We start from the raw sequence: 9,146 nt of genomic DNA on the forward strand, positions 1-9,146 counted from the left end.
TAGCTAGCCTTGGTTAAGTTATAAGAGTTACCAATTAGCAATCAGGTGATGGTTTGCCTCACCTGCTTAAAAGGCAGGGGTTCAGTTCTTGTATGAGGCTAGAGTGACAACATCTATTGGAGAGCTACCAGGGCCATTGTATTTATAAGGTCTTCCCTGTTTATAGTTTATTAAGTTCCTGGTTTGTTTAATTTCCCTTAGTTTTCAAGTGTTTATTCTGTTCTGTTGTTTTGGAAAGTCTTATTTATTTTTGAACTGTTTTTTTTTGCCTGGGCTACACTGTGAATTAACCTGCACTGGAGAGGTAAAAAAAAAAGAAAACTGAATTTTTTGACTTTTTGGAGCCTTGCGGCCACTCGGCCAACTTTACAGGATGCATTTAAAAAATGTGATGTCAAACCTGAAACAACAGTACAGTCTCATGTTTTGGCTAAACCTTAACCTCGCGTCACCAGGCTTTACACCTCGGAGGAAAGCTTGGTCTGTGTTACAACATTTCTTTGTGAACCGGTCTGGAGCGGATGGTAATTTACGTCATGTTGTAGTCAGATTTGTCAGGAAACCACAAGGCGGAATAAGAAAGTACCCATTCATAATACTGATTCCGCTTTGTGGTTTCCTGCCAGCTGACTACAAATCATTGACTACAAAGTTACCATCCTCTCCCGACCGGATCATAAACACAAAATGGAATGCTGCCCAGGCTAGGCTAAAGCAGACGTTTGCCAAACTTCCTTTCCCTTTTCTCTGCCAGTTTTCTTCTAGACAGCAGAGAGGTCTGCAACGAGGGCAGGAGGTGAATGCTTTTGTACTTCTGCAGGGAAGGACACACTTATCTTGATTTTTCATGGTTTTTGGAGGAGGCCAGTGACTGCTTGACAGCTTTTACAGTGTGCTAGTTACAAACGGAGAAGCAGAAATATGATGTTGCATTTTCTTGCCTGTTGCAATTTCTTATCACTGCTTGCTGAACAATGGCGTTGCTGCGTTTGGATTTGGACACAGTTGCGTGTTTGATGGAACTCTTGCAGAGAGTGCAGAGTACTGTAGACTAGTTCATAACGGTTGAGTTACCCTGGAATGGCTGTACTGTGTGTCCAAGATAAAATCCTCCGTGTACATTTAACAAGTGAGTGTACAAATGGATAAATTAACATGAGCCTTTTGCTGTGTAGGAGGCTGATGAATCCCTCCTTTCTTACTCGTTCTCTCCACTTTGATCTCGGTGCTCCTCCTCAGTTTTATCCTCTCTCTCTTTCTCCCTCTCCGTCTTCTCTCGCTCTTCTCCCCGTGTCTCTCAGCAACACTGTGTATAAGCAGGCAGAAGCACCAAAGACAGCTGAGGAGCTGGCATTCATTTGAATGCATTAGCACCCCTTAATCAGCCATGTGGTGGGCTTCTTAAATCGCTTCATGGCCACCCAGCGGGCGCCTGTCCCATTTCCTCTTAAAGATTATAACATCGGCATCACTAGATTGCAAAGACAGTGGACACTTTATCTTCTGTCAATAGGGATACAGAGTATGGGTGGTGGACAGAGCGAGAGAAGGGGGGGGGGGGGGGGGGGGGGGTGCAGGGATGTTGGAGAAAGAGGGAGAGAAAGGGATTAGATATTGAGAGAAAGAGAATGATTTGGAGACTGAGAGAGATAGAGAGAATGTTCTGGAAAGATTCGATCCTAAACCAGCAGGGATATGTCAATACAGCATCTTTTTGGCACCTGATTCAAGCAAGCTTAACCAGCAGCGTGAAACTCTTCTTTTGAACCCTCCAAACCTGCTGGGAAAATCTGGCCAGTGGACGTGAACAAGTAGCATGCTCCCTTCCCACAGTAACTGCTGCCAGTTGCCCTTGAGCAAGGCACTTAACCCCCACTTGCCTGGCTAAAAAGCTGTCATATTGTATTCGTAATGCATAATGTTTCCGTCTCTTTTACAGTATACAGTATTTTCCTTTTCATTCACGCACACAAAGACAAATGTGGACCTCCGTGGCCCCCTGGGGCCTGGCAGACACTAACACATTTAATTTAGTTTAGAGAAGTATACACTTATGAGGAATGGTTATTGTGCAAAATATACACATAAAAGAATACTTTTGTTTAAGTATTAATTAAGTATCAGCAGTGTTGGGCAATATTACTTAGGAGAGTAATATGTTATTACTTTACTGTGTTATTACTGTTTAGTCTGCTTCTTTTAGAACTGAATCCAATTGTTTTGAATAATATTAAGAAGAATTTGTGATTAAGAAGTCACTAATCAGCCAAAAGGCTATACAATAAAGCAGTAATCTCTCTCAACATTTTAAATGAAATGTTTTCAAGCCAACAGCCAACAAAACAAAAACTAAAGTAATAGTACTTTTACAGTAAATAGTAATATTACTGTTTTGGCAGAGTAATACCTTACACTACTCGTTTCTGGGAAAAGTTATATTACAGTAATATATTACTAGTAACTAGTTACTGCCCAACACTGAGTATCAGTTGGATTCACTTGACATACTGTACTGTAGGTATAGGTTGCTAAAGAAAAATCCAGTGAAGATCTAACTTGTCTGCTGTGACAGAGAGATACATGAGATACATTCCACCTGAGTTAACGTCCATTATATGAACAGCATCTCAGAAGATTGGCACAAGATTCAAACTAAAGTACTTTTTAGGATTGGTACACATTAAACATACTGTAGAACACAGTGTTATCATAATTGCTAATTGTCAAGGTACAAAGACACCCAGAAGCCTATTCCATTACACATTAAAGTCATTTTTAAAGAAGTTGATAACTTAACGTCTATTCGTTGACAAACGAACATTTTTCAAACCCAAATTGCAATGTATTTTAGACTTAAAGCTGTAGGAAATACTTGCTATTAATATAGTATGGTTGCAAAGGTATTGATTGCCTGAGTCCTGTGGTGGGAGTTATACAAATTACGCTAGTTTTGTGGATGAATTAATTTTTTATGTCTGGCCCCCAGACCCCCGCCAAATGACCGGAACTACTTTAATAACCAGACCAGAACTACCACCACGGGACTCAGGCAATCAATTAATACATTTGCAACCACTACATGTATATTAATGGCAAGTATTTTCTACAGCTTTTAAGTCCAAGAATCTTAACTAACCCTTTAATTTATACACAAGAAAGTAGGAATTGGGCTTTACTGACAAACTGCATGTTAGAGTTAAGAGGACAGACAAAATGGTCCATGAAATTACGATGACATATTTCAAAATGGGTAGAAGTCATATGGTGCAGTTGTGTAGATCTGTTGTCTGTAGATAGTGTTCCTTTATTGTTGGTCTAGAATGGAAACCATGACAGAAGTCTCTCTCAGAAGTCTCTCTCTCTCTCTCTCTCTCTCTCTCTCTATCTCTCTCTCAGATGTCTCTTCTCTCTCTCTCTCTCTCAGAAGTCTCATCGCTCTCTCTCTCTCTCTCTCTCTCTCTCTCTCTCAATTCAAGCAGCTTTATTGGCATGAGAAAACGTACGTTTTCATTGCCAAAGCAAAAATGGAACAAGACAATCAAGATAAAACAATGTAGGCCTATGTATAAATAAATATTGAATATAAATAGGAATAAAATAAAGGTGTAAACAGAGCTGTGTTACATTAACACTTTGAGTAATAATATCTTGCGAAACTATAAAAGGATTGTGCATTTTCTGGCAGAGATAGTTATACATCCATATAGGAGCTTGAAGGCTCATACATAGTCTGGATTTTCGGTGGTTAGGTGACCACCGAACTACAACATGACGTCACGAGCCGCGCTGAAGAGCAAACCACCGCCACCGCTCCAGCCCTTCTCTGTTTTTACTCACCACCGCTCAATGTTATTTCAGCTCCGGGTGGTCACCTCACCACCAGAGCGGTGCTCACCTCACCACCGAAAATCCAGACTATGAATAGGCCTTTATTGTAGCTTTATTTTTTACAGCAGTATTTCAATGTTTTTGCATTGTTAGTTGCTCTGTTTATATAACAGTATTACCTACTGTTGTAGTTCATTTGCTGTAAACAGTGTAGGGCAGTGGTATTCAACTGTGGCCCGTGGAGCGCCCCCTTGTGGCTCCTGGAAGATTTATTTTTTAATCCCGCAGAGCCCCTGGAAGAATTATTTGAAAGTTACATGTATGGTGTGTGTGATATGAATTGTTAGATTACCATAATGACAGTAATCCTTAATCATATTCCATCATATTCAAGGGCTTTTGGAGAGTCACTGAGCACTGCAGAGGGTGTGTGTGTGTGTGTGTGTGTGTGTGTGTGTGTGTGTGTGTGTGTGTGTCCGTCCAGCTGTCTGGTGCTCGTTTGACGGCCGATAATGTCAAGGCAATTATGTTTATGCACTGTCAAATAGGTCTACATCTATTCTAAGGTAGCATACCTGTATATTATCCTGCTCATTACTGTGCAGAAATATACATACATTTTCATGTTTGAGCACAAAATGTATTTTGAGAACCAACAACTTTTCGCGCTTCGCACACATGCTATGCGGCCCCCCACACACAATCTACTGTTGTGGCCCACGGCCTAATCGAATACCCCTGGTGTAGGGTATAAACCGTGTACACACAATAATTTGTATTCCATAAGGTGCTTGTATTCCATTTTACATCTTTCTCCTGTACTACCCAACAGATACAGTATGGGAGTTTTTTGTCATTAGTCATGTTTTCAAACTCCTTGGGTGATGGTTATTCGTGGGAAGTATATGTCTCTGATGTCTTGGTACAGAGGGCAGATGGTTAGGAAGTGTAGCTCAGTCTCTGCCTCGTTTTGTGTGCAGTGGCCAGTGGGTGAACTCTCTCTTCTATGGATCTTCTGAGTCTACTGTACTCTGTGTCCCTTTCAGCTCCCTGTCTCAATAGAAAACAACAAACACAGACATCACAGGGAGAGTAGACTCTCTTCTCAGATTAAGTGAAAAAGAAGTTACTGTAGCACAATCTCAGCCTATATTTTTACAGTTCAACTGCAAAGCAGGGAAACCTATGTGCTGGAATTCCAATTATTTCCTGTATTCCTGTATATATATTGTCTGATAAGTCATCCATACATTGGTAACATTTTGTCCATTTCGGCACAATGATAGTCCAGGTCATGCATAACTTGGCCAACAAAAATGGCACTGATAGGCTTCATCAATCGTGAACACAGAGATATAAACACTTATTCATGCACTTTGTCTGGGCTGTAGAGCCGAAATGATTTCGGCTCGTCAGCCCCCCCGAACCTCAAATGACGTCACATTGTAGGCTCTACAGAGCCGAACCGACTTTTATTCGGCTCTAAAGTAGGAGTATGAATCGGCCCTAAGCATACAGGATACATTTCTTGTCATTCAGTGGAACCCGGTCCATTGTTCCATTTAAATTTGTGTAAAGATGGGCCCTTACAGGTCAGAGTTAAATTAACACTCAGGATTGTGCAGTGCTCCATGTGAGCATCTGTTTTTCCTCAACATAACAGGCAATGTTTTGATGAGGCTATTCCAGAGATGCTGCCAAAAGTGAATACAGCCAATGCAACTCCTCATAGAAAAAAGAAGAAAGAAATTACACCATAATTAATTTCATATCTTGAGCATGACTTTCACAGCTTGCAAACAATTCAGCATTTGAAGACAGGCCACACAACAGCTGTCGATATGAAGTATTTAAATATTCCCAATGATTTATGAAGCTGTGTCTCTGTCTGCAAGCTGAATATTAAGGCACTTTGAAACTGGATTCCTCTGTAACACTTGACTATATATAATGACTATATATAATAGCCCTGTTCAATTGTGTTCAGTTCTTTATCAGCCTGAAAATGTAATATATTAATGTTGGCACATAAGTCCCTTAAGCCTGATTTATACTTTGTTGTGTGACACATCGTGTTGGCAAAAATCTACGCAATTCTACAAGCTCACAATGCATTGCATCATCATATAAATCTCCTGTTTTTGCACATGACAAGTCGGATGATGAATTCACCTTTAGTAGGCTATAAATTAAGCTAAGCATAATGCCTAATGTGGAATCACAATCAGGGCCTATATCACATTGCAGTCTGGACCACAAATATGAAATGATCAACATTAAGGATATAGGCCTATCCTTAATTGGCACCAATGGTGTTCCCATGACAGCCCAGGGACACAATTTATTAAGAAAAATGTGAACAATATCCATTCATGTAAACTCATGATGTTATTATGTCCTAATTTTCAACTGTAATTTCAGACTATTTTAGGTTACACTTAGAGTCGTCTCACATATCCAGAAATATGACCATTGTCAAGTACAAGTGTTACCAATTTCTCTTACATAAAAACTAGGCCATATGTCTGAAAAGGAAAAATAATTAAGGTATTATTATCTTGTACGGCATTCATGGCTACTGCTCCAAAACCCAGATGAAAATAGACCGTTCGTAATTCTCATGTTTCAGAATGGAATAATCAATAATATAGACAGAATATGTACCCCCCAAAACCACTCGGTTCTGCTGAGTGCAAAATAGTCTCTCTTACACTCCATAAGTCAGTCCCTGTTCTTTTTATTGGCTGCTTTCTCCTGTCCTGTCAGCGTGTGGACCTCTGGGTCTGGGGCCCACCTTAAAGAAATTCTCAACCCATCGAAATCACTGGCGTACATGCAGTGGCTACGATGAATTCAATTCACCTTTTGGCAAAGTCTGCTGCCCAGTCCGACAGTATAAACCTTGGAGATGTGGGTGAATAACCCAGAGGTGGGAGGAAGTCCCTATGTTGCAAGTCCAAGTCGAGTCTCAAGTCTTTGCTCTCAAGTCAAGTCAAGTCTCAAGTCTTTGGCATTCAAGTCCCAAGCAAGTCCAAGTCCTGAACTTTTAGTTTCGAGTCCCAACCAAGTCCTAAGCATTTTGTTTCAAGTCCCAACCAAGTCCTTACCTTTTGTTTCGAGTCCCAAACAAGTGCTAAGCATTTTGTTTCAAGTCCCAACCAAGTCCTTACCTTTTGTTTCGAGTCCCAAACAAGTCCCACCAAGACATAATACTAATTAATGATATGTAAAGATTTACATAAATCATGAGCATCTATTGAGCCATTTAGATCATGTCAAAGGTCATGTCTCACCGAGACACAAATTAAATGTTTCCCCTGAGCAAGCAGGCTATTATTATTACAATGGTAAAATGTCATTACTTGCACTGAAAAGGTGTTCAAATCCAGGGTAGAAGAGGAATGTTACATAATGCCTCGATCCACTTTTTCCACTCCCGATCCGATACCGATCTAAAATCATCAAAACCGATCCGATAACTGATACCGATCCGATATCGATCCAATCCAATCCAGCACATATTTAAGTCGCTCTATGCTTTCCCAAATCTGTCAGACTTTTTTTATCTTTACCTTTTATTACAGATTTTATAGTCTGGAATGTTGAATCAGGATTGATCAAGTGATAATATTATTACTCAAAACAGAGAACAACACCTCCCCAGAATAATAGTCAACAAACAAGTTCCACATGAGTATAGGTTGAGAATAACTGACCCATTTATTAACTTGAGCCTATACTTCAAATGTGGAAGTGTTCTAGTGACAAATTTATTTTATTGTATTCTATGCCTTTTTTTATCCATACTATTATTATTATGCACATTATGCACAAAATTTTAAGGACCCAGCAATTTGTATCTCTGTGACCCCAAATTATTATTTTGTAAAATCAATGTCAATTTATAGTGTACAAATGGAACCTATCATTTGGCTGGGAGTGGGGACCCCTGATCCCCAAACCGTGCATACTGTCCTACAGCTACACAGCACACTGTCTGTCCGTGACAATGGAAATAGTGACGTCTGTTTATTTAAGCATTGGTTAGCACTTAAGCAGTTATTAGCATCATAGCATGGTCTGTCACATAAGTATTGACAAACAGCGGTCATATTTGTCAACCAACTGTTGGGGACTGTGGGGATATATCATTTTAAGAACATGAGCATGTCGTCATGCTCAGCTGTCAGCTTGTTGTGCTGTTCCGTCTCTCTCGTCTAAGATGTTGACGCTAATCAATGCTAAAGATTAGCTTGCATTGAGCTAAGGCTGAAACTTTGCTGCTGTTGTTGCCACGGTGGCGAATCCATTTTTGCACTCGGCTGTTGGGTCTTTTTTGTTTTATAATATATAATAATACTCCCATGCGGGAGCGGCTGTCAATGCGGCTTTCTCCACACTGAGTAGCAGCGCGCAGTAATGGCTAGTGGCTAGCCTAGCAGCCTGCACTGTGCAAGACTGCCACTGTGAAGTGTGACTGGGGCTGCCAATGCCTCTGTAGCGCACACTGCTGGAGGAATAAAGTCCTGGACTAGAATGGACTGGAGTGGAGTGCTTGCAGTGCTTGGAATGGATCGGTCATTTTCGCTGTAGTCCGATCCGATCCCGATCACGTTTTTTGGCTGATATCGCCCCGATATCCGATCCGCGGCATCCCTTTATATACAAATACCAAACTATTTTACATGTCATAAAAAAGATAATCAGATGCTGTAAGGTATTAAGTGACTTGAAAATGTTCAAGTCAAGAGGGCTCAAGTCAAGTCAAGTCTCAAGTCCTTGGCGTTCAAGTCAAGTCAAGTCTCAAGTCTTTGGCATTCAAGTCCCAAGCAAGTCCAAGTCTATTTTTGATTTGATCAAGCAAGTCTAAAGTCATCAAAATCGGGACTCGAGTCCAAGTCGAGTCTCAAGTCTCGAGTCCAAGTCCCCACCTCTGGAATAACCCATATATAGGCTATAGGCTGTGCCTGTAGCACGCTATGCACCAGCTGCAGTGGATTTATGGTTATTGGGCTACTGTACAATTGCATGAAATAAGCTATTTGAACTTTTTTTGTTTGTTTGTTTGTTTTAACTTGCAGGAGCGCGGGATATCTATACCGAACAGTGAGACCAACCGACTGAGCGTGACTCTGGAAGCAGGGATAGACTGGAATAGACTCTGCATGTCACTGTGACTTGCAGGCAGTGTGAGAGCGACCGTCGCCGACACGTCTGGAATCAGAGGGACAGGGTGAGCTGTGTGTGTATGTGTGACTTCGACTTGCAGCAGCCAGCCAGCAGCCAGGTAGTGAGAGCGCACTAAAGCCACGCGCCTC

At 41.0% G+C, this 9,146-nt stretch overlaps 1 protein-coding gene across 1 annotated transcript in view; it reads left to right on the top strand.

Annotated features, from left to right (window-relative positions):
* The first annotated feature begins 9,107 nt into the window (after nucleotides 1-9,107).
* gfra4a (GDNF family receptor alpha 4a) overlaps nucleotides 9,108-9,146 on the top strand; it is a 169,938-nt gene continuing 169,899 nt past the window's right edge. The window contains exon 1 of the mRNA XM_083792082.1: nucleotides 9,108-9,146. This exon is cut by the window's right edge and continues 516 nt beyond it. The gene's annotated coding sequence lies outside the window, so the exon portion shown is untranslated.

The sequence above is a fragment of the Protomyctophum parallelum genome, assembly GCF_964188405.1.
Source record: "Protomyctophum parallelum genome assembly, chromosome: 20".
Lineage (NCBI taxonomy): Eukaryota > Metazoa > Chordata > Actinopteri > Myctophiformes > Myctophidae > Protomyctophum > Protomyctophum parallelum.